General features: G+C 33.5%; 1 protein-coding gene across 4 annotated transcripts in view; it reads right to left on the bottom strand.

Moving 5' to 3' along the window:
• LOC149910320 (uncharacterized) overlaps positions 1-21,325 on the bottom strand; it is a 104,219-nt gene extending 82,894 nt beyond the window's left edge. For 2 of the 4 annotated variants that reach the window (XM_090112714.1, XM_090112725.1), the window contains exon 1: positions 20,768-21,324. The gene's annotated coding sequence lies outside the window, so the exon portion shown is untranslated. Of the gene's footprint in view, positions 1-20,767 lie in introns of all 4 variants that reach the window. The other 2 variants (XM_090112731.1, XM_090112719.1) reach the window with 2 other exon arrangements.
• Between the last annotated feature and the right edge of the window lie 3,318 nt (positions 21,326-24,643).

The raw sequence follows: 24,643 nt of genomic DNA, 5'->3' as shown, positions 1-24,643 counted from the left end.
ATACGTCTCAGAGGCGTACACATATAAAAGCCCTTATTTTAGGTACATATATTGTTTAATTATTATTATTTTAATAAAGCGGAAATTTGAATTTGGGAAATAAATTAAAAATAAAACCACACTGTTATCAATTATAACTATAATCACAGTTGTTTATTACAACATAAAAAACAATATGCATAAATTGGAACAAAAATTAACTTCTTCAAAATCAACTAAAACATAAATTATTTTTATAGAGTATCAATTTTTTTTTTTTTTTTTTTTTTTTTTTTTAACGGTAATTATATATTCTTAGATCAAACATTACAACTTACCAGACTTGTAAAGGACTAGATTAACTTTAGGAACAGTCTACACATAAATCAACCTTGTGTTCGCCACACACAGATTTTTTTTACATTTATTACATACTAATTTTGACATGCATGGTTGGATTAGTTTCTTCAGAGGGCCCAGATTCTTGTAATGACGCAACGAACTCAAACACCTCATTATTTTCGTCCTCGCTTTGAACGTCGTCGATAATCTGGTCATCCACAACTTCGGAATTTGAATCCTCGTGAGAAGGACGTCTTCTCCGTTCAAAATCGCGATAATGTCGTCTTCATTTAATATATTGGACCGTGACATATTTATACCTGAAACAATTCCTAAAAAAGATATAAAATACACGAATAACAATCAAAAGTAAAATCACTTAATCTTAGTTAAAAGTTACACAAAGCCTAAACATACGTCTCACAGGCGTGCAACACTTCGATAAATCAAAAATGGCGGGACTTACCTTAACGATACAGGCATCGTCCTCTAGCTCCCGTCGGCCACTGAGATAACTAAAGAGTACGACGCGCTAGCTTCAACCGTTAAAAAGATACATCCAATATTCGAATTCTTGTACGCCTCGCAGGCGTAGATTAGGCTTCTAGGATTAAAAACGCTAGCTACGAACAGATAATTAAAATTCCAGATAATTTAAAATCGGATATGTTTTGGTGGATCCGTAATATAGATATAGGATCAACCACAACCTACACAGAACTCTGAAGTTGGTTGCCGCGAAGCTTTCAGGCAAGCTTTACTAAGGAAAGGCTTGTCACCAAGTACGGTACAAATAATGTTATCATCGTTATCTGATTCTACCTACAAACAATACGATGGCTGCATAAAGACATGGATAAACTACTGCAGTACTCACAACTATAAATACATCTCGGCATCTGTCCCTGTAGTTTTACATTTTCTTACCGATTTATTTAATAAAGGTGCTAAATACGGTACCATTAACTCCTATAAGTCTGCCTTATCATTAATTTTATCTAATTTAGAAGATGATAGAGTAAAACAAATCCTAAATATCATATAACCTGGGATCCGAGCATACTTCTCGAATATTTAGCCCAACAGTGGCCAAATAATGAACTCAGTTTGGAAACTCTTTCCAAAAAGACTGCAACTCTATTGGCTTTGGTAACAGCGCATCGAGTACAAACACTTGCTCTTATTAAATTAAAGGACCTTGATATAAGAGGCACAAGTGAAATAATAATAATGATTTCAGATTTAATTAAAACTTCTAAGCCGTACTCGTTACAGCCTCTTTTAAGTATTCCTTACTTCAATAGTCGCTCGGAAATCTGTCCAGCCAAATGTCTATTCGATTCTTCTGCAGTATTTGCTAAGTTTTACAATAGACATGTAATTACTGATCCTACCAGCTTTGCTAAAACATTGTTATCTAATAATGATTGTAACCTGCAAGAAAAATAATTAATGGTTAATTTATGAAAATAATGTGTGATTAATAATATTTATATTGATTATTACAAATAAAAATATGAAACTTACCGAAAGTATTTCAATTTTTATCACCATTTCACATTTTATTTACTCTAAACATCTACACCATGTCAATATAAATCGCAAAGAATGAAGCTGCGAAACATAATTGAAAATCAAACGAACTTACCAAGTGAAGTTCGATGACAATTATGTGAGCAGCTTCATTCGAAGCGATTTATAGATACCCACCCTAAGATTACAGTTAATTCGACAACAAACGTATTACATAACATTTTAATATATTCCCTGCCCTATATAAAAACAAAATGTGAAATATCTCTCAACAAATGACCTACACATCGTAACGAACCGTTTGAGAAATGATGGGGGTAGGTAAATGGTAGGGGTAAAAAGTGTTGCCACAAAAAAAAAAAAAAAAAAAAAGTATAATTTAAAAATTATAAAAATATAAATTTAAATTAATAATATAACTTTAAAAAACCCGTGCAAGGCTCAGGCTAGGAACGCTACTACACCATGTCAATATAAATCGCTTCGAATGAAGCTGCTCACATAATTGTCATCGAACTTCACTTGGTAAGTTCGTTTGATTTTCAATTATTCAACGTTGCACATACGCTATAGTCCTCATTATCATGAGCCTGTAACTACTGCAAATTACAATTAGTATTAACTAATCCGTTATGTAATATCCAAGCACTATACTATAGTTTAGACCATTTGTTACCTAGTTAGGATAAGCCAGCAATAAAGTATGTTTTAAAGACGTACTCATAATATCACTTTAAATACATATCGGTATTCTTAACAGCGGCAATCTAATTTACGTTTTATTTATCGCAAAAATGAGCAAGACTGTAATTTATAACGATCGTTTGTAAATTTAAAAGAATCTTCAATCATTTATCGCAAATTAATGGGTCTAGAACACGAAAATGAATCAAGATAAATAACACTTAAATATAATGCAACAAATGTAAATAGAAAACCTTAAGCAGGTTCACGGGTCGTCTAGTTTTACTGATCCTGATTCTACTTTATCTTATAATCTTGTCACGTTGCTCGCGCTCTCTACCACCTCGAGAGGGACAGACGAGGAGGGAAAATCCTCAAGACTCGGGGAAGGAGCGTAGGTACATTACGTACGATGCTTTTGTTATGTACGGTGATAGCACGCGTAAATATGTATGATACGTTGAATAAAGCTCACTTAATAGAGGTCACATTGAGATAAGTACATATTCGGTTACTGTTATATTTTTGCTCGACCGATTTCGTTTGCTTTTGACCGATTTTGTTAACTTTCATGCGAATGATTTTACACACATCAAACCTAATGTACCGATATTTTTTAATTGAAAACATCAACGTATTCAAATTATAGGATCGAATCTAGTGGTTAACAAAAACATTTCCAAAGTTAGTTATTAATCTCAATATTAATTAAGAAATATCGCCTTAAATATCTACCGAGAAATATACAACATTCACTTTCTTTGTCGTTATTATTTCTAAGATATTCTCCTTACTTCTTAAAAGTTTCTATCCCTTGTGTCAGCATTCATCCCTTTTTCATGTCTATTTTAATTGCTTGTTGTGAAGTCACAAATTGTCGGCCTCATCCTTTTGCACCATCTTTTTCATGACGCTCTGTAATAACTGGCTGTTTAGTATATCTGTATATCTTTGCAACATAATTTATTTCATTTGTGGGTAGCATTAACTATATTCACACTCAAAGTAAAAAAACTTTGTATTGCTAAACATTCTATTTTAAGGCCTGAAATTATGTATTGTTAAAATACTAACATATTCAGCTAATAATAGTAAAATTCGATGTCCGATAATTATTTTGAATGAGAAAGTTCAAATCTCATAGTGCAGTGTCAAAAGTACTGCAACCTTTTATACTTTACTCATAATTGTTGCATGTATCACGCATGCAAAGAATTTCTAGCATGATTAGACGCACAAAGCAAACAGGCTTTTTATATTGCTCTATAGAGCTCAACCCTCTTCGACTAATGAGCGTAACTCTGCATTGCGGGCTGCTGAGTGAATACATGCCTAAAAATGTGTTGTACAGAAGGTATTTACAAAAGCATAAATAAGTACACATAAGTCACAAGCGTATAAAACCTCATACGATACAATCATAAAATAGCACAATGAGCTTAAAATATCAGCAATGTATTACGTCTAGTCATGTACCTATTATTATAGTTAATAGTAATGCGCATTAAAAGAGCCATGCTAAATAATGGCAAACATCAACATGAACAAAGTTTATATGAAGACCTTCATAATATTGATTTATTCCAAATGGAGAAGTCATTCCCCAAACATATGAAACATAAACAGGAAATATAAATTTATAGACGTCTTTTATTACTGAGGGCATATTGTGTTATGAAGGGTATCTTGAAATAACCAAATTTTGCGCCATGATAATCAAGTAAAATATAACATTTTCCAACTTTTAAGGTCGAATATAACAAGTAGACGGTAGAATTTTTAAATTGGGCCTGTTTTAAGTAGAACATTAATGGCCCGATCCGTTATTCGAAAGGACCCTTAAAGGAAACGGTCTCTATTCGCTTTAGGAAGTAATGCATTTTCCTTAACGCTTTGCGGACAGTTTACACAGTTTTCGACGTAAAGCCTTCTTTTACGATTATTGTACTTGCGTACTAACATAAAATCTAAACTGAAAAGCCAGTAGCTATAAATCCTCAGCGTAGTCCTTCGAGATATGAAGAGTGAATGATTTTTACTGGATTTAACTATTTATGTGGCCATATTCTGTTTTTGCGAAGCTATGTTTAATTAAAATAGAGATCGTGTTACGAAACGAACACTCGTGGCATTTGGTAAGACTATAAGCCGAGAGAATTGGACCAGAAATGTCAAAATCGTGTTCATATTCGCCTTGAGAGAGACATTATAGCGAGCATAAGCACCACCGGAAAAACTAGCAAATCCGTGGAGCGTAAAATAATGCGGTACATGTTGAATAACATTGGTAATTAATTGCATCGGGGGGAAAGCGCAAGTGTTCTCATGCGAATTAGAAGCGAACACACGACTTATTAGATAATTCTAAAGAAACGATAACGTGCGGGTGGGTTCGTGGTTTATAATTACAGGGTGGTGGGAGGATAAGTGCATGACCTCCGAGCGAGCCGAGCCGCATGGGTACATGCACATGTTGCATATTTTAATATGCCCAAGTGTTCAACTTGACCCAATACCAAAACTTCAACTTCAAACTTTTACACTACTGTACCCATCTGATTAATTATATTAATTGTGTAATTAAATTAAAGCTCATTTAGACGTATACTTCAATGAGACTCGATTATATTTTAATGGAAATATCTCGACTAGATATTTCCTTCAAGAACATATTTTTTGTGAATGCAACCATATCTGAAAAACTGAAATTGAAATACTGCATTACCCAACGTTCAATGACAATCGACTGCGACACAAATTCTCACGGTACAGTTTAGTAACCTTTAGCACTATTTGCTTAAGCGATTAAACTGTCTCCATATGCATCAACGCAATCCATTGATAACCGAAATGTTTAGAACACTTCGGTTATCATACTTCCAACCAAACGCACTCTAGACCTGTCGCACCAGATTTAGGGAGGTAGCAAATGTGATGAATTGCCGAATTGGTATGAGTTGTTATTATTCAGAGCTACTACTTACCCCGGCTTCGCCGACCCCGTTATGTAAGTATGTTATAAATAATTATATGTTTTAACAAATATTAAATAGAGTTGTCTAGCAATACACTTAACTTTTCTCAAGTTTTTATTACAAAATGTTTGAAAAGAAATATCATCAATAAAAATAACACTTTTTATATTATGTATATCATAAATTATAAATTCTTTCTTCCAGTGTACATAATGCAGTTAAAAAATTACTCCTTTCCCTATAATATAAAATATGAGAGCTCTAATCATCATAACTACCTTAAGGGTATATAGAACGATCGTGCAAGAGAAAGTCAGTCAAACGAAGTCGTGATACTGCGTTGTAAGGACTAGTTTATTCTCATACAATCAAAATGAATGGGTAATAGATTGCGACAATCCAAGATGTTGATATAACTTCCTACCTCACTGTGTCTGAATTAAACATTTTTCAACAAATGGACATCAAATGATAATCGCATTTGGATCAAAATGTCATAAGGATTTCTCTAGAAAGCTTCCTATGACATCGAGGTTGAGGCAAGCTGTCGAATCCATTTAAAGTTGCTAATCTTGTCTGAGTGAAAAGGAAATGCTTTCGAACCCATTGGTATTCAGGAGGTAAACGTTGCAAGTGCTGTCGTTTTAATGACTGTTTGATTACTTGCCTTTCTTGAATAGTTTATGTATATAAAATAGTAACCGTTTACTTGGTACTTCCGAAATGGAAGAGTGATTCTTGTTAAGATATCTAATAATGTATCATTGATCTAAACAAAGATTCCATATAGGCAGGAAAGAATAATTCATTCGATGCTGGAGATATAAATACCTGTATTGACGTCTAAATAGAAGGGAACAGAAACATCCGGCGCTAAAGGCAATAAACAATCGAATGCGTGATCCCTTCACCGCGCTGATATAATTACTAGTGGCTCACTTTTTCTTTTTATGTCACGAGCCACTTTTGGCCAAGACGAAATGCTGACATAAAAAGCACGATAGTTAAGCAACAGCACCTAATAGGACGCTGTTTGCATCTTAAACTATGCATTTATACGTTTAAAACAACTTTTTCTTTAAAATTTATATTCATATGAAACTTGAAAAAATTTTTATACATGTAATTGTTAAATCTTAAAGAAAATATGGTTCAGGTAAATAAGTTTTGTCAAATATGTATCAGAACATAAAATCAATCTTCTACGTTGAGGCCCATAGTGCGTTCAGTTTTGCGTTTACTTTTCATTCTGTGTAAAGACCAATGTAATATTATAGACGATTTATTATCTGTTCAACAAGTGTACTTATTACATACAGCAAGCTTCAAACCGCCACCCATGTGGTAAAGACGTGACCTCCGTTCAACTCGCAACAACTGGGTTCTTTATTATTCACATCGAGAACTGGCCCTTATACATATGCAGTTTCATACTATTTTATATCACACTTAACTGAACTGATGTCTCAGGAGAGATAGAAAGTACAGTTCAACTTATTAAATCAGGTAAAGCTTTGAAACGTGTCTTTCGTATAGAATATAAATAGCTACGAGCTCTAGATTCGTCTAAATAATTGAGCAGAAACTCGGCTTTAACAAAAATCAATAAGAATTTATTGCAACTAAACAAGCGTTTTCCTTCTACTTCATTTTTACTTATACTGAATTTTCTAAACAAGCTGATTAGCGACAATTTTCGGTGTATTCGTAGGCCAAGCCTTTTTAGTAGTTTAAGTATGCCGAGGTAGAGCACACATTCTCAATTTTAATGATATCTGGCCGATAATTGTATATTCACATAAATAAGCAATAATTTAGGAAATACAATTTAGTACGTATCTTTAAAAAAAATAAGCTAGGTAATCTAGGTACTATGATGTCGACATGACCCATTTATATAAATTCTTAAATGTTATAAAGAAGAAAATATGTAAATGCATTCCCTTTAACAAAAATACACATACAATTTTTTTTACGTTTAACGAGTAAAACATTTCATGGCTTAATTAGTATGCACCACACGTAAAAGTAAAACCATTATTCGTGTATGGTCGAATTAAATTTTTAATCATATTTCAAGTTATAATTTTAATAATAAATTCGCTTGAAATTTACACTGGTATAGAACATTGGAACATGGAAATAGAACATTAATACATATGGAAAGTAAAACGTAGTTAAGTTTTACAAAAAATAACGTCACTCCACACGAATAAACGAACGTGTAAATAATAAAACATTAAATAAACGTTGTTTGCCGCAGCGATTTATATGGCGTTGCGGTTTTTGTAGAGTGCACACACAGCTTCTACAAATTACAATAACAACTCATAGTTAGATGTTATACGACAAATAGTATTAGAGCTTGGTAGTATTTGCATTGCTTGTATAAAATAAATTGTCATACAATTATAAACCGATTCTAATTATAGTTATTGCGAAACATTGTGAAAATTCTTATAATATCTTAGATTATGATTATTTCTATAAAATTCATAAACATTCAAATCAAATTCCAAATTAAATGTTTCTAATTTAGCATGATCCTCTCACGCAATATTATAAATTATAATGTTTGTAACTTTTCATGTTTTTTAACTTGCCTGAAACAGATTTTTTGAAGTGAAACTTCTTTATCGGGGTTGGAAAAAAATTTAGTGTAACATTTTTTCGTTACGCGTGACATTTTTCCGTTACGCGCCATCTTTGTCTTATCCCTACCACGCGTGATTCGACGTATTTCTGTAAATTTGCATATAGTAAATTATTTTTTGAAAAATAAGATCATAAAGAAGTTTCACTTCTTACGTGTGTACACTAGTACACGCATAAGTACTTTTTATTTCACTAGATAACTTTTTTACGTCGATAAATAATTAACCTACTTCTAATTTCATAATTTAGAAAATTTCAAGATGCTTTTGCTTTTTTATTGTATAAATTGTTAAATATAAAATAGACGGCATGAAAGTGGTTTTATTGTTTAATATAAAATAATTAATTAATTAACTTTTAACGAAATGAAATGCATTACTAAATTAGCATTTTAAAATATTATTCTTTACATGAAAGTAATTTCTTATTTTTTATTAAAATTGTGTTTACATTTATTCAACAATTACAAGCACTCTCCATGTTCGGTATTTTCTAAAATCTTAACAATACATCTTAAGATATTCAGATATCCCTCATTTTATGGCCTCTGCGTTTAGCCCTTCGCGGTATTCTTTGATCTCGTCTATTTGCGGATTCATCTCGAAGTGGGTTTCTTCCGGGTATCTTAACTGGGGACAAATCTTTGCTGGACAAACATATATTCCATAAATTCATCTAGCATAAAAATGATTATCTTCATACGTTTTGAAATCATATTTCTAATATTTTCATGTACTGAATGCTCATTAATTCATCATCGTTGTTATCGTTTTATAAATTTCGATATAAACAAGTAAACAATAGGCATAAAGGTGGTTTTTAAATTGCTTTACGCATTTTGGTACAAAAAATTAAAACATACCACGTCATCACTATTCTTCTGATAAACAAGGTTTACCAAACGATGAAATCATCTGTATTTATTACTAGCTGTCCGCATTAATGATACCTAAAAATAGCAGTCAGAGGTCATGTTGTGTGGCTGTAATTAATTTCAAGTTTTATGCAGTAGGTTCGGTGATTATTTTCGATATTATAAACATTAAAAATATGTAATGAAAATTTGTATTGGTTACCTATTCATTTACTTTAATCTAAGTATATTATATCTAAGTATAAAGTATATCATAAATTATGCTCATATCCATCCGTACGTAAAGTTTGGTTTACAACAAAATAATACGTGCAATACAATTTTATATCTAGATATATTCGGAGAAAAAGTATAATACGATTTGAACAGGACGATATCCGTATGGTTAGGTGAAGGAAATTGAAGAGCGAATCGAAATGTAAAATTTATTGGTAAAATCACGACACCACCCGTCGAAGGTGTACGATCGTGAAATGACGTTGAAAACATATATTTATACAGAATTTCCAAACTCTCTGAGCCACATTGGTACGTATATCTTATGTGCGCTTTGCAAATAGAACTCGGTGTAGTGCTTTTAATCGATTTCGACGATTAACCGCAGACAAGGCTTTCGTTTTTCCCGATCTACCCGATTGGGTATGAATCCTACAATTTATTTTTTATTTTTTATTCGGGACTAGCGGTCCGCCCCGGCTTCGCCCGTGGTACATGTTTACGTTTTCTCTACATAAGAACCATCCTCGTACTTCAAAGAATATAATAAAAAAAGAATTATCGAAATCGGTTCAGCCGTTCTCGAGTTATGCGCTTACCAACACATTTTGCGATTCATTTTTATATATAAGATTAGTATCGGATTGAATATTTAATTTTGTAAGTAGACATACGTTTTACGACGTAGTATAAGTATGTTAAAAAGGATTAACGTTAACTCTAAACAACTTCTGGTCATGATAGTACAGTAGGTGCTTCCAACATAAGCTTTAAGCTCAGTTGACGAAGCACAGTACGATCGGTGTAGATGGGCGCATATCCCTGTAACACTGGCTAAGCGGCAATTTGTCAATCACCACGTGAGCGCCTCACAAAAGCCTTCGATAGGTACCTTACACCGCCCACTACATACGCCGAGAGTCGAGAGTCGAGACCACGCTTTTTATCAATTTATTGATCCATTTATTTCCAGACATTGTTACTCGAAGTAAGTTTATATTAATTTTGTACATATCTGACGTTCACGGTCGCTATCAACTGCTATGTTCATATACATATTACATTTAATATTTCAATATGTTTACGTATTTTGCATGTTATGTACCTACTTATATTTCTACATGTACATATATTGGCATTAATTTATCCTCTAGGTTGTGATAAATCTTAACATGAGTTTATTTCATATTGAGAATTGGTTTGAATAACTTTTATAAAAAAAAAAATATGTTTTAACTATTTCAATAAGTCTAATTGTATAGGTATGTGTGCTTGTAGAAAGCAAGGATGAGCAGCTTGTAGTAGGTATACATTTTATCAAATTTAGTAAAGTGTAGTGCAACTTTTTTTAAATGAAAGTTTTATTCCGGCGATAATTCTCATGCCATCGCTTTGAAATTTTGGAAACAATAGCCTAGGAAATAACAGCTGTGGTCAGAAAACGAAACATAGACGAAGTTGAAGATAGTACCTAGCTAATATGTCCAAACTCAGAAACTAAAGAGAACGTGCTCAATCGTATAGACAGAGATTAGTGTCACCGTCCAGCACAAAATCGATTCCAATTAAAAGGGCAAACAGTTATATTAGTTCCGCTTGATTTGCCAGTAAAAGTGGGAAAATAATTTATGATACCTGCCAAATACATGCCGATATATTTCTTATGTATCGACAGAACATTTCTTCCAAGTTAGCTATAAGTCATTATCTGTTATTGTTCATAATTGATTGTTTAATGATGCATGAAAACTTAATGATGTTACGTGTCGTTTCAGTCACGATAAAGGAATAAATTTACTCTTATAAAACCGTTAGTTCAATGACCTAAATAATACATACGCGAGCTAAGGTGTACAAGTTAGCGTCGCGAATGTAAGAAATATAAGCATTAAGCGAGTTATTTATGCAGTTTTTCTTGCGTGGCAATAATAGCGGAAAGTTGATTTTAAACATTTCTCACGGTTCTCATAAATATCGAGTAGGTATTGCAACTAACGGAATCCAGTGGTCATTTTACATGGGTGTTATTACTAACAACTAGGTAGGCATTAAATCGAATACCTATGCTATGATTACAATACCGGTGTCGCTATAGTCACACTATATGACTATAGTGTTCACAAACAAAACAAATGAAGATTATCCATCCTTGAGTTTTACTATAGTCCTTTCCACCTAAGATGAGTTCTGTGACACATCGATTTTTGACACGTGTAGAGATGTCTTTACTGAAATCATATCAATTTTTTCCGATAATCGATAATATTTTATATGGAAATGAAATCGATTTGAATAAAGTACCAAAATTAGTTTTTTCGGCATTTCGCCAACAATTAACTAAGGAAACTTAGCAAACAACAGCAACAAAAAGTCAACAATAACAATTAGTAACAATAACAAAATACCACGTAAAGTATCAATACAAAAATGCAACTTGTATACAAGGCTGACGCACTCGTACAGACGATTGACTCGATTGACAAACGATCACAAGATAGGCGCGATTATATGATTTTCCAACTCTATGATTTTTCAACGATCCATTTCATGTACACGAATTGCGTAGGTATTATATTTTTGTGTTATTTTATTTTATTTTTCATTATATTAAACTAAACAATACTGTTTTTGATTTATAAGCTTAAGATGTTTCATTTTTATATTTTTGGCAATAATGCCGCCATAAAATATGATATTATGCACTAAAATTATTTTGGCGTTTTAAACATAAAATACGTAATTCGGAACACGATGAAGTGTCACAGGAATCATCCTAGTTGAAAAGGACTATAGCTAATTGATCATCGGTTTTCAATTACATATTTTAACAAAAATCTGAATCAATGTGGTTTAGCCGTAAAACCATAACATGCATAAATTACTATTAAATCCAACTTTGTTAAATTAACGCATTACCTTTTGAAGGTAACTTTGTGAGCGGATTATCAGTTTACCTAATAATTATTATATAATTCTTACCTAAAAATATAATAACTCGACTTAAGCAAAAATAAATATTGTAATTAGAAAATTAAAATATCAAAATGGCAATATAGAGCACAGCAAAAGGTGACGAGCGAGTCAATATTGAAATTATCAAGATCAAAATGGGTGAGTAGGAACAATGGCGATCAATAGACATCAAGGGACGGGTATTGATCATGGGTATCCGTCCTTTTTGCATTATTTTCCCATTCTATTCAAATTTTGAAGTATCTTTGTAACAATCGATGAAAACGAATAAAAAACGATGAAAATTCAATCTGAATATTCTTGTTGAATAAATAAATGTTAAGAGTTTCAATACTACGGAGTACGGAGGTCATAATATTACTTACTTTAATTAGAAAAAAAATCCCTACTAATATTATATAAATGCGAAAGTAACTCTGTCTGCCTGTCTGTTACGATTTCCCACTTAAACCTCTCTACCGATTTTGATGAAATTTGGCGCAGACAATCTTTAGACTCTGAGAAAGGCTACCTTTTATTGCAAAAAAACACCACGAAGGCGAAGCCGCGGGCGGAAGCTAGTATAATATAAAACGAAGCTTAGTCCGAATTATCAACACTAATGATTCAACATTTCACTAATGGTATTAGCATATTATGATACCATCGACACGTGTGCTCTCAGCCCTAAAGTAGAAACACCTACTTGTACGTTGAGTCACTGAACATCTGGTGTTATGCAAACCTTCCGATACATTACCATGTAAGTACGTATTCCTGACCATACGGGAAGTATTTGGTCTGCATTTGAAGACAGGCGACATGTTAGGCTTAATGTATACTTATGTGATTTTGTAGAGAGAAGGCCATAAGGATTTGGAAGAATATTTTTTTGTACGAATTTTGAATACCGTATACTTTATCATTTAATTATAACTATTAGTATATTGAAAAATAATATGAAGAAAATATTTATCAAAACATACATAATTACGACATAGTAATAATTAATTATTATGTCATTGCATGCATTGAACGTATGCTTTAAAAATTATAAAACATAACGTAAAACATGATAACTGTTTTTGTAACACGATAACAACTTTCATCCATCAACTGTCATTTAATAAATACCATTTGTTATATTGCGCGATAAAATTTGTTCACTGAAGTTGCAACAAAACATGGCGTTTTATGTTTCTTGTTGGAAATCATAATTTATACAAAACGCGACGAAATGTTTACTGCAATGCATTATGTGGGCCACGCACTAAAAAGATCACACTCATGTTTACGTAATCTGTAACCAGTAACCCCATTAAAGCACGTTCCTATATTTAAACGTTTAACTAATCGCACATTATATGGTCCAATGTGAATGTTCGTACTTCGTAGTATATGCGTTGACCGTCCGCATCGCTCAAATAATATGTATAGTTATGTAAATGATGACCATACGTGCGTTATACATACACCTATTATCGGTTAATCGGCAAAAAATCGCACTATTAATTAATGTATAATAATAAATCATTCTCACTTTCGATTAATTAATTCAAAATCAACAAAAACAAAATAAATAATATAATACATAATAAATATATTTACATTGAATTACCTGTATTGGAAAATCGCATCGTATGAATACGCAAATCTGTATGTAACTACATGCGTAAAAGTTGCGCTCGCGCCATGTAAGTTGGAAGGCACACTGTGAAGCGATGGCTGGGAGGGTAAACAGGTTTGTCTTTGCGTTAAGGAGGTTGAGAAAAACTGTAACTTTTAATGCTGCACTAACTGCATATCACAGCTACGTTACCTCAGTTTTAAGGTATGGGATTATATTTTGGGGTAACTCTACCAATGTTTCCAACGTATTTCTCGCACAAAAAAAGTGTATAAGAGCTTTGTGTAATATTGGTCCTCTTGATTCTTGCAGACCTCAATTCAAAGAAAAACGTCTCTTAACACTTACTGGTTTGTATATATTGGAAATATGTATGTTTGTAAAAAAGCACAGTGAACTCTTCAAACCAACCAAAAACAATTCCCAATTAGGTTTTAGGGATCCTACTCGCCTATTGCTGCCAAATTGTAGATCTAAGCTCTTTCAAAACAATGCTAGTGTGATGTGCATAAAGGTATTTAATCACATTCCTAAAGAGCTGCGTGAAATGCCAGGAAATTTGATGCGTAGAAGGTTGAAAATATGGTTGGCGGAAAAATGTTTTTATTCTTTAAATGAATTTTTTAAAGCGTGATATGTATTAATAAAAATCTGTTAATTTTGATGTTATTGGATGTATGTACCTATGTTATATAATCTGCAATGTAATCGTGAAAATTTGTATGCCAATTGTTTGGCGAATTGTGTGGACTGTTTTGTTGATTGAATCATGTGACCTTATATATTACCACAATTCTGACAAATAAATAAATAAATAAATAAAAGTTTCAGTATTTTCAATGAGAGAAAGCAGCCAATGATAAATATCTTTGACAGGGCAATTCCATTAGCCCATTTTCCTTTCCATATACACGCTAACGTATTCGCTAAGTAATCCGGTAGAATAATATTTTCCGATGATCAGAGCAGACTGTCTGAATTGGCAAGAACCGTAAAATGTGGGGCGACGCAGCTGAGCTACCATTCACTAGATCGATACTTGATACGCACCGCGCTCTGAATGTCGCCGTGACGGGCTCCGAAGATTTATTAAGAGCAATCCTCTGAAACAAGACTAGAACCATTTCCTGACAGCGGATCTATTAAAAGCTCTTCCTGTGGCTTTGCAACATTGTATTTATATTCTGTTACGATTCTGGCATTGTTATCATTAAAAACTAAAAAGGCAATCGATGCTTCATAAATGTAATTTAATTGTTTTTTGTTATTTTGTACAAATAAATAAAAGAAGCTTAAGATACACCACTACACACAGACCACTTTATGGAATTACCCCTAAGTGAATAGTTGGGCTACTAATCCTGCTTTTATCTACGTCTCTGGTAGTCTTACGAAGGGTCCAATAGAAAACAAAATATAATGTAATCTTCAATTTCCACGTGTCCAACCACAGTACCGAAGGGAGGCTCCGATCAATAACAATAGATGCCTTTTAACGAAATCTAAATTGTTTTACTTTGATAAACCTAAAATATTTCATTTCATTAAAACGTGTTGTTTTTTTTTTCTATGACATACAATGTGAAATAGGTGCAATAAGTGTCTATTGTTTAGTTAATCTCATATTGTGTATGATACTTAATGAAATACTTGCTTAATTCGTTTTTCTTTCTATGTGTTCACTACTTACAGCAACACTTTCTTTGGTAATAATATGTAATCAAATAAACACAGCTGTACAGTTCAAGCCAAAATTACACGGCCAAATAGAGCTCTATGATCTAATCGCATGTTCAGAACGCGTTTTCTCCGAAAATAAGTGTGAACTAACAAAAAATATATTTCGGCATTCGAATCTTAATGCCCATGATTAGAAACAGAATTTTTATAAAGTCTACTAGAGAAATCTTGCTGCAATCAGCCGCAGTCACGCAACTGTCATAAATATGGCCTAACAATTTAATTTCGTTTAATTTTTATTTCAAAATTGTTACATAATCTAAAAAGATGAAGATGTTTACCACTAAAGAGCTCGAAAACTGAAAGTATTCCTTCGCGTGTAACATAATTACTAGATATTTTGTTTAAATGATTGCGTGAATTTTTTGAATAACAATAGCATGTAATCGAAAACGTAATAGAACACAATTTAATACAAGTAAATACCTACGCCTTTCTCATTTTCACGGAAGCTCGCAAAAAATATCAATATATTTTACCTCCAATTTCTTTAAGTAATTGAAATTGATAAAGTAGATTATAAAGGCGTGTGCGACCTTGAAATGTCCTCGCTCGGCTGCACTTGTCGGTTCCGGTCTGTGTCCTCTAATATAGGTACATTTAATGTACCTATTTGTGTTAATTTTTCTCATACAAAAAACCATTAATTAAAATAACACAAGGGGAATTGCTGTAAGGATAAGTGCATGATGTGATAATAAATAAGACAGTATTTCAGCCCTGGACAGTTGCTCAACCTTTATCAAGCACAAGTTCGATCGTGCATGGAATACTGCTCTCACCTCTGGGACGGTTCCGCCAAGTACCAGCTGGAGGCGCTTGAGGCGATAGAGAGGTGTGCCAAGAGGCTCATAAACGACGATGACCTAGTAGGCAAAAAGCTCCAGAGCCTCTGTCACCGCCGCAGAGTGGCCAGCTCTTATCGGTCTTCTATCGGATACGCTTTGGAGAGTACGCTGCGGAACTGCACGATCTCGTTCCGCCATCCCCGTTCTTCTATCGATCGTCGAGGCGCACAGACTCAGACAGGTACCTTCTAGGGAAGCGCGTTCCATCTTAGACCACATCTCAGCTTAACATCAGGCGAGATTGTGGTCAAGCGCTTCCCTGTTACCAATAAAAAAAAAAAGCTATGGGAATTGAACCAACATGCAATTCCACCAAACCAGCATTCTCGAAATTTTATGCAACTGATCTTAAATTAAATCACGTTATTATGTCCAAAAATGCTTCGTTCCCCTTGTAACTTCCATTTACTCCATATGTAGGTATAATCTTTAAAAATAAATATAACATCTTTATAAATATGTATTGAATGGTGAATAATTATATTATCTCGTGTGGTTTTTGTTTGATATCCGAGTTCACATTACTGCAATCCAATACTCAAGCAGCCAGGTCCGCGAGGTCCAGGTAAGTCATGCATTAATGAAAGTAATCAGTCTAGCCTCGACCCCGATTGTACGGAACCCGGTACATGAATTGGCTTGAAAACTAATTATTATTTGACCCCAGGCTATTAACAAGATTATGGCCTAGACCTTAGATTCACTATTATGTAACTTATTTTTCTTGTGATCGAATTTCTTATACTGAAGATTCTATAGATAGATTTAGTAATATATTTCTGTGTAACAGAATATATCTTTGTATAACTATAACAGAATATAAACATGTTTATAATACAATATTGTAATTTTTGCGATTAGATCAGAAGATTTATTTTCTGCCAGTACATCTTTATATGAGAGCAAAAATAATAAGCAAATCCGTAAGATAAGAAAGTTGATTCCATACGAAGGTAAAAGATTTTCAGGATGAGGTAAGAAACGGACCCCTTGAGCCATAAATAATGAGATTTATACGTCAGCGGTATTCTTATGTTATATGCGAGGGTGGATATGGCTACTTAAAATTGTATGTATTTCAAATTATTATTAAATTTCTTTTGTCCTTTTTAAGTCTAATAACAGAGCAGGCAGGGATAAGGAGAATAAATGTACAATGTATTTTTCTTTTTTATTACATCGGTAAAAGCAATTCCGTGAATACATAAATATACAGAGAAACTAGAAAGTAATATAATTTCCTTAAATGTAGTAGTGTGTTGTGCAATTGCAAGCTATTTTTAGATAAAATGGAAAGTTGTTAGTTATTAGTTTATTCGAAAAAAATAAATAATAAAACCGAAAAAGTGTAGGCAGTGTTTGCAATTAATGTGCCTGTCTCAATTAATAAATTCGTAAAATAGTCATTTATTTCGATACATTATTTACAAACTAGTTCTCCTTCATTAGTCTTTTTGACACTGTGGAAAGTGTAAATCACGATTTGAGTATACATCTAGGTATTTAATATTTATCGCTATAATAGCGACATATTATATTAATACTAGGTTTCCGCCCGTGGCTTAGCCCGCGCAGTCAAAGAAAAACCCGCATAGTTCCCGTTCCCGTGGGATTTCCGGGATTGCGTCATATTCCCGGGATAAAAAGTAGCCTATGTCCTTTCTCGGGTATCAAAATATCTCCATACCAAATTTCATGAAAATTGGTTCAGTAGTTTAGGCGTGATTGAGAAACAGACAGAGAGACAGAGTTACTTTCGCATTTATAATATTAGTATGGATTACCTAGAACCTACTCATGATACATAATTTCCTCGTTTCTCAACACGTTCATTGCACTATAAAAACTTCATATTATTATTCATGCAATATTATAAACTTTGTATTATTTTTATCTTGAAAATTTTACCTACACCTATTAGATAAATAATTAATCAATAAACTCGAAAATGAGTGTGTGGGAAGTTCAATATTACAAAAACAATTCAGCTATTCTATATTATTAATTCTTTAATGTCAATTAGATACTTAAATGAAACAGGATGCGCTAAATTATTCAATTCAAACGATAATATGAAAATAAATAGATTTATATGAATGCCACTTGCAGGTATGTACCTATCCGAATTAAAATATTGTTCATAAAGTGTCACATTGGGATCTCAATATTGTTGTACTTAAGTGGCAAAGTTTTTGGTCCATAGTGGTGTTCCTCCCATGACATTCTCATTTATATTTAAAATACTGCAAAGTTGTGTTCCTCATCACGGAAGTGGGGTTTTATTATGAAGTTTACCCTGGTATGTTTATTATAGCGCTCTAGTTCATTACACGTACGAAGTGAGTGGAGGTACGTATTGTCGTCCCTCGAGAGCGCTAATGTGCGTCGCAGATAAGTAGACCCTACATTCATACATTACCTAGGAACTACTAACTACGCAATATGGAGTTAGAAACATGCACACGAAAGCATACTCTACCAGCCGGCAGCTAGTTTCCGAGCCGTTGATATTCAAGCAATATAGTCAATACCTATCGCAAATGGATGAATTACTGGTAGAAGAAAATGTTATTTTGTCATAATTTATTTTTTTAGTATTAAATTACATATTTAACTGTATTATTGAAAAATAAGAATACTACCAACGCGACGGTTCAACGCACAATTCACAATATGAAATGTACTGAAATCCTTAAGATAAATTATCATAATAACAGTAGCTAATACCTATTAATATTCTCTTGTCAGACATTTTACAATCCATTTAGTAGAAGTGAGAGAAAGTATAAATCTTTTGAGCAAAACAGTAAATCTATCTAGGTAGGTAGAATGACAGAGATTTCGTTACCGGTTACTGTAAGCACACTCGATTGTAGCCGATGGCTTGTTCCATTTTTTTCTATCAAAGTAAAAATATTTATGTTAGCGTCGCATTAAAAATAGTGGTCGGCGCCACAGCTCCTGTCGTGCAGCGTGCTCTCGATGGCATCATTCTGACTCACGGCCCGATCCACTGATGACATCTCATTCCGTCTGGATTTGTTTACAAACATACATTTTATTTCACAACTGCTACTCGCAAAAGAAAAATGAAGCTCTAATTACTGTCACTATCTATAATTATTAAAATAATTCGTAATCTACAGATAAGGATCAGCTGACAATCAAATTCCATTAGGTATTGCTAATAGTATACCACACTAAAATTCTGACACCGTGTCGTATTTAAATATTATCTACATATTATTCGTATCTAATTCGTTTAATTTCCCATGGGACTAATGATTCTCTTAAAAGCTATTTCTATTCCAGAGCGTGTTAACAGCGTTAGGGTATGTCCATTTTATAGGTTCTTAAGATATTTGGTATTAATTATTAAAATCCTTATTAATGTACTCAGCAGGTTGCGAAGTAGATATAGGTACATATATTATTTAAAATATGTACTACCCAATGCACAACTGATACTTTATTAACGCATAGTAAATAAACATGCATATAAACAAAAAAATGCACGCGAGAAGTGGAAGTTAAAAGCTATGCCCGTCCAACGACCTCATCGCGACGCCATTGTGCCTCAGACCGGTGCTCATGAAATATGAATGCTTCGCCTGAAAGAACTACAAGTCCCTAGCTTGTTCGCTATAGTTGCCTATAACCCCTAATATTGACACAAAAAGCCTAAGGGTGATATGTGATTCGTGGCACTAAAACGAAACTCGTCTAAATTTTATTTCTTTCTCACACGCAGCCTATTATGCAAAACCCGTCTCCATTGTACGATATTCCCATAAAAAACCAGTCAATTTACTCGCCGTATAATGGAGTTCGTGACTTTCAAACCTGCACCTTCTTAGTAATAAAAAAAAACTATAGTTATTACATTAAACCCTGCGAAATATCCGTGGGGTTGATAAACGGGAATACATTTTAAATTAAACTACTAGACAAAATAAGCAGAAATTGAAATAATACAGTGCTTTAAAACAGTAAATTTGTAGGCTCTGATTTTAGTGTTGGTTTATGTTAGGTGAATAGTTTTTATAATTGAAGACATAAAGCCGACAAGTGTTCCAATCAGGTGTAGCTAATTACCAATTGCTGAAATTCTCGTTAGAATAAATTTTCGTCTATATCATACAAAAAATATAACAAAAATAATGCGAAGTGCTTAATTTAAAGCAGTAATAACATTAAAGTAACTAAATACTAAAACTAAATTGAAATCTAAGAGATGCATAGAGCAATTAAAAAGGCATTAAACAAAATAGAATTCAATACAACTAATACCGAAGCAATACATAAACAAAGAAACGACGTTCCAACTAAATTGAATACTCACCCGTAAGAAGATATCGGTGTTTCCGCAATTGCCGAAGATGAAGGAATTAAAGGTGTATCGGAGTAATCAATTAGCACAGTGCATATTCCCAAGGTAAACAAAGATTACGTAAACGCAATCCCACGCACGCACGTCACCCGATCGATTTTCAAACTTTCGAATACGCCCACTTACATTTTATAAAAGAGCAACAGCCGACAAGGCCAAAATCCCTAGAACAGCTTCTTACACCGCATCCAAAGCACAAAGTTGTCCGTGCCCTTGAAGTCTTACAGGTTATATTATCGATAAAGCACAACACGCACACTGTCAGTTGGGCCAAACAATCACACGTCAACTTTGAAGCCGGGTTCGTAAAGTAATAAGGAGTCTACAGTCTTAATAGTTCATTAATGTGAGCGGTGTCGATTGCGAATTAGGTATAAATATTAGTGATGCGGTCGTAGCAGACCGCGAACGAAATGACAACACTCATTCCCTCGTAGTCAGACAGTGACTGAACGGCGAGGGCGCCGCCGACCGTATGGCGCGCGAGGACCCCGCGCCTCGCCGTGTTCTACAGTTCACACCGCCACCGCCGGCACCGCCGCTGCCTGCCGCCGGCTGCGCGCGCCACTCTGCATTCGCCGCTCTAAACGAAAACAATCACAAGAAGCTTCCGCTGATGTTTATATAAATAAACATTATTTTCATCTCCATAAATTCATAAATACATAAGCTTTGTGATATTTATAAGTTATGTAATACTTCAAAACTTGAAAAACCTGTTGCTGTAGTAACTAGTTGAACAGTTTTATTATGTTTTATAGAATCTCACAAGAATTGTTTATATATTTTTTTTGTGGCTTTTAACTAGAGTGGAGGTTCACTAAAATGATTTTGGTCAGAAAATGATTTCATTAGACTGATAAAACCAGCTAAAGGAATAATGGACAGATCAGATAAACCGTATTTGACACTATAGTTACCAATAGAGGAAGATTTAAGCCACTCGATAATGTCAAGAACATAGTGACAGGATTGAGACCTTATCGGCACGTCAGGAAGGCGAGGGTGAAAAGTGTACACAACCTGCGAGTGTCACTGCTTCATCCCCATTCACCAATAATGATTAATCATTGACTAAAGCTTTACCGATAAATCAACTTCCCACCTCAACTTTCCACCCTGTAAACGACACCTCAAATAGTTATTTAAAAACAATCAGTGTTAAGTGTTCATTCGTTACCTAGATATTTGATTTTTCCGTAAATATAGATCTCTAAATTGCAAGTTTGCCTTGATTGTTCGGTTTCGTGATTCTTCTCTACAATCTAATGAATAAATTGTAAAATTTTAGTTGAACTCAGCTCAGCTCAATATTTTCTAATTATAAATTCTTGGTCAATTAAAATCTTGTCCGATTCCGATTACCAATATAAACCGGTATAGAGTCACTAAAGTTAATATGTATATCTAAATCTAGCAAAATAATAATGCACCGATATTTAAAATTTTAAGTAAAAACGTTTAAGTTAAATTATTTAAAAAGGTCTGGTTAACGAGCTCAGAAAGGGTCCTAATACAAATGGCCAGGTATATATGAGGGAGACAGGTAGAGATGTTTATATAAGATCTCGGGGTAGCCTACTAACCTCTCTTCCAAGAAAGTCGCGGCCACTTACCGCCTCTGCTATTAGCTTTATAAGAGGTGGAATTACACGCAATTTTCCGTAATAGACTTTTACATTTACTGGCGTTCTTATTTATTAATCAATACTTTTCTGCACCTATGTCATTTCTTTAATAGTCGTTGGAAGACAGGAATTAGAAAAACAAAGAGATATTAATAATAAATAAACTTTTGTAGCTATATGGGTTTTAAATTAAATTTTATCCGGTTACGGAAAAGGTAAAAATATGAAGAATGAAAAAATCAAAAACTAACAAGAAAATATAGAAAACTCTACCATTCCTGGAATAAAGCTATATGTATATATATTCGATTATCTCAGAATAAAAAATGGTAGAAGCTTATATATAATGGTCGAAAAGATGCAGCAGTAGCAAAATAGCAAAGAATTTGTGAAAGTATGTATTATGTAGGTAATAACCATGCTACAATACAAACTCCAATTCCATTAAAAGTATTAAAGAAATAAGAATTCACGTGTATTATAAATAAAGGTATATTGAAGAATTCATGAACCTGAATCTAAACTAAGAATCCGTAATATACTGTTTGACAATCATTCTTGCTTGATCTATCGGCTCGATCACAATAAAAACTACGATTACCATCTATAAAACACACATTTGAATTTTAATTACAGTTATACGATTATTACAAGCCATGTCATCTGTAATCGAGAGGCGGTACGGAACCGCGCAGTCACAGCTGCTCATCTGGGGGCCATTTCCTGTGCAGACGGGGCTCAGACGTCTACACCGTTCAACACATGTATCACCACGGAAGTTGATAACTATATTATGGTGATAATCAATTTAATTAGGCATACATTTATAACCGCCACGACCAACGTATCCCATCTTGATATTCAGGCGTAGATACTAGAAAAATAGTGACCACACTAAGATTTTTCTTGTATCTACGCTCAAAAGTTACGCTATGTGCTAAATCAAAATTGATGGCGTCTAATTTTGGTACTTATTTCACGTAGGTAATTAATGAAATATCGCATTTCTATATTATTTGTAATTAATAAGTAGATCTTAAATTGTATTTCGCCTACTACCAAGTTTGTAATTACAAAGTCAGAGCCTTCTTTTTCCAACAGTCTCTCACAAAAATAAAGCAATTTGCATGAACTGATGGTTGCAGAGGATGATGGAAGAGTCGCAACAGTTAAAATGTTAAATATATTTTGACGATAATAAATAATTGTGTACAAATCTTTATTACTAACAAGTAATAGGTAATATGGATAAACCCATTATGAAAGTGCGTTATAGTGCAACGAACAAAGTATTGTGATTGTAATAAGCAATATTTTTAACGATAACGCACGTTATATGCAGAATAAACACGTTTACATCTTGCGTTACCTTAACACAATATCTGATAACAGTTTTACAAAACTTTACAAGACAGATATTTCATTATGTTTAAGTGGTTAAAATTGATAAATTATTATCGTGAAAAATTATTGCAATAACAGTACTGCAGTACCTGCTCTGGCCATACATTGTTAGTTGCACATTTATGACTCTTGAGCGTAAGTCTTAAACGTAAATGATCCCATAAAAAGATACAATATAAAACAAAACAGGAATAGCAAACATTAACGGCTGCTGCAGGTAAATTAAAATTCGTACAAGTTCATTCAACAAAAACAACTTGTTTCTGAACTGTTATTGCATTGTGCATACACAGCTTTCATTCATCTTAAACCTATTCAAATGCGAAGTTTAATACTCGCCGAGACGAATGCAGGCGCGCCGTTCCGGGAGACATAAAAACGTTCATTTGCATTGGTGCTCCCACCGCGTCCTTGTATTTATCCAGTTACCCCGATGTTACGGTACCGCATAATAAGAGAACACTTTGACGTCATACCGTAGTAGCATTTCGGACAGGCCGCGTTTAAGCCTCATCGAGACCCCTAATTAGCTGCTAGCTCATCTTGTTACAATTTGCATATAATTATTCAAATTCAAATAGTCGGAATAGAAACGCAAACAGCTGAAATACTGACAACGTGCAATTTAGTGATAGGTCATGTAACGTGTCTGACCCGCTTTTCAATTTGTTGTGCTAATGCGTATAGAGATGACCTCGTTTACCTTGACTATTTGCTACTCAACTTGGTTGACAACACCATGTATGCTCGGAACATGTATTCGTACAATAGATATGAACGTATCATTATAATATTA

Source organism: Colias eurytheme, chromosome 2, assembly GCF_061535395.1.
Source record: "Colias eurytheme isolate Ceu_HAF_F1 chromosome 2, ilColEury1 Martin Lab GWU primary, whole genome shotgun sequence".
Taxonomy (NCBI): Eukaryota; Metazoa; Arthropoda; class Insecta; order Lepidoptera; family Pieridae; genus Colias; species Colias eurytheme.
This window is presented reverse-complemented; position numbering and strand designations above follow the sequence as displayed.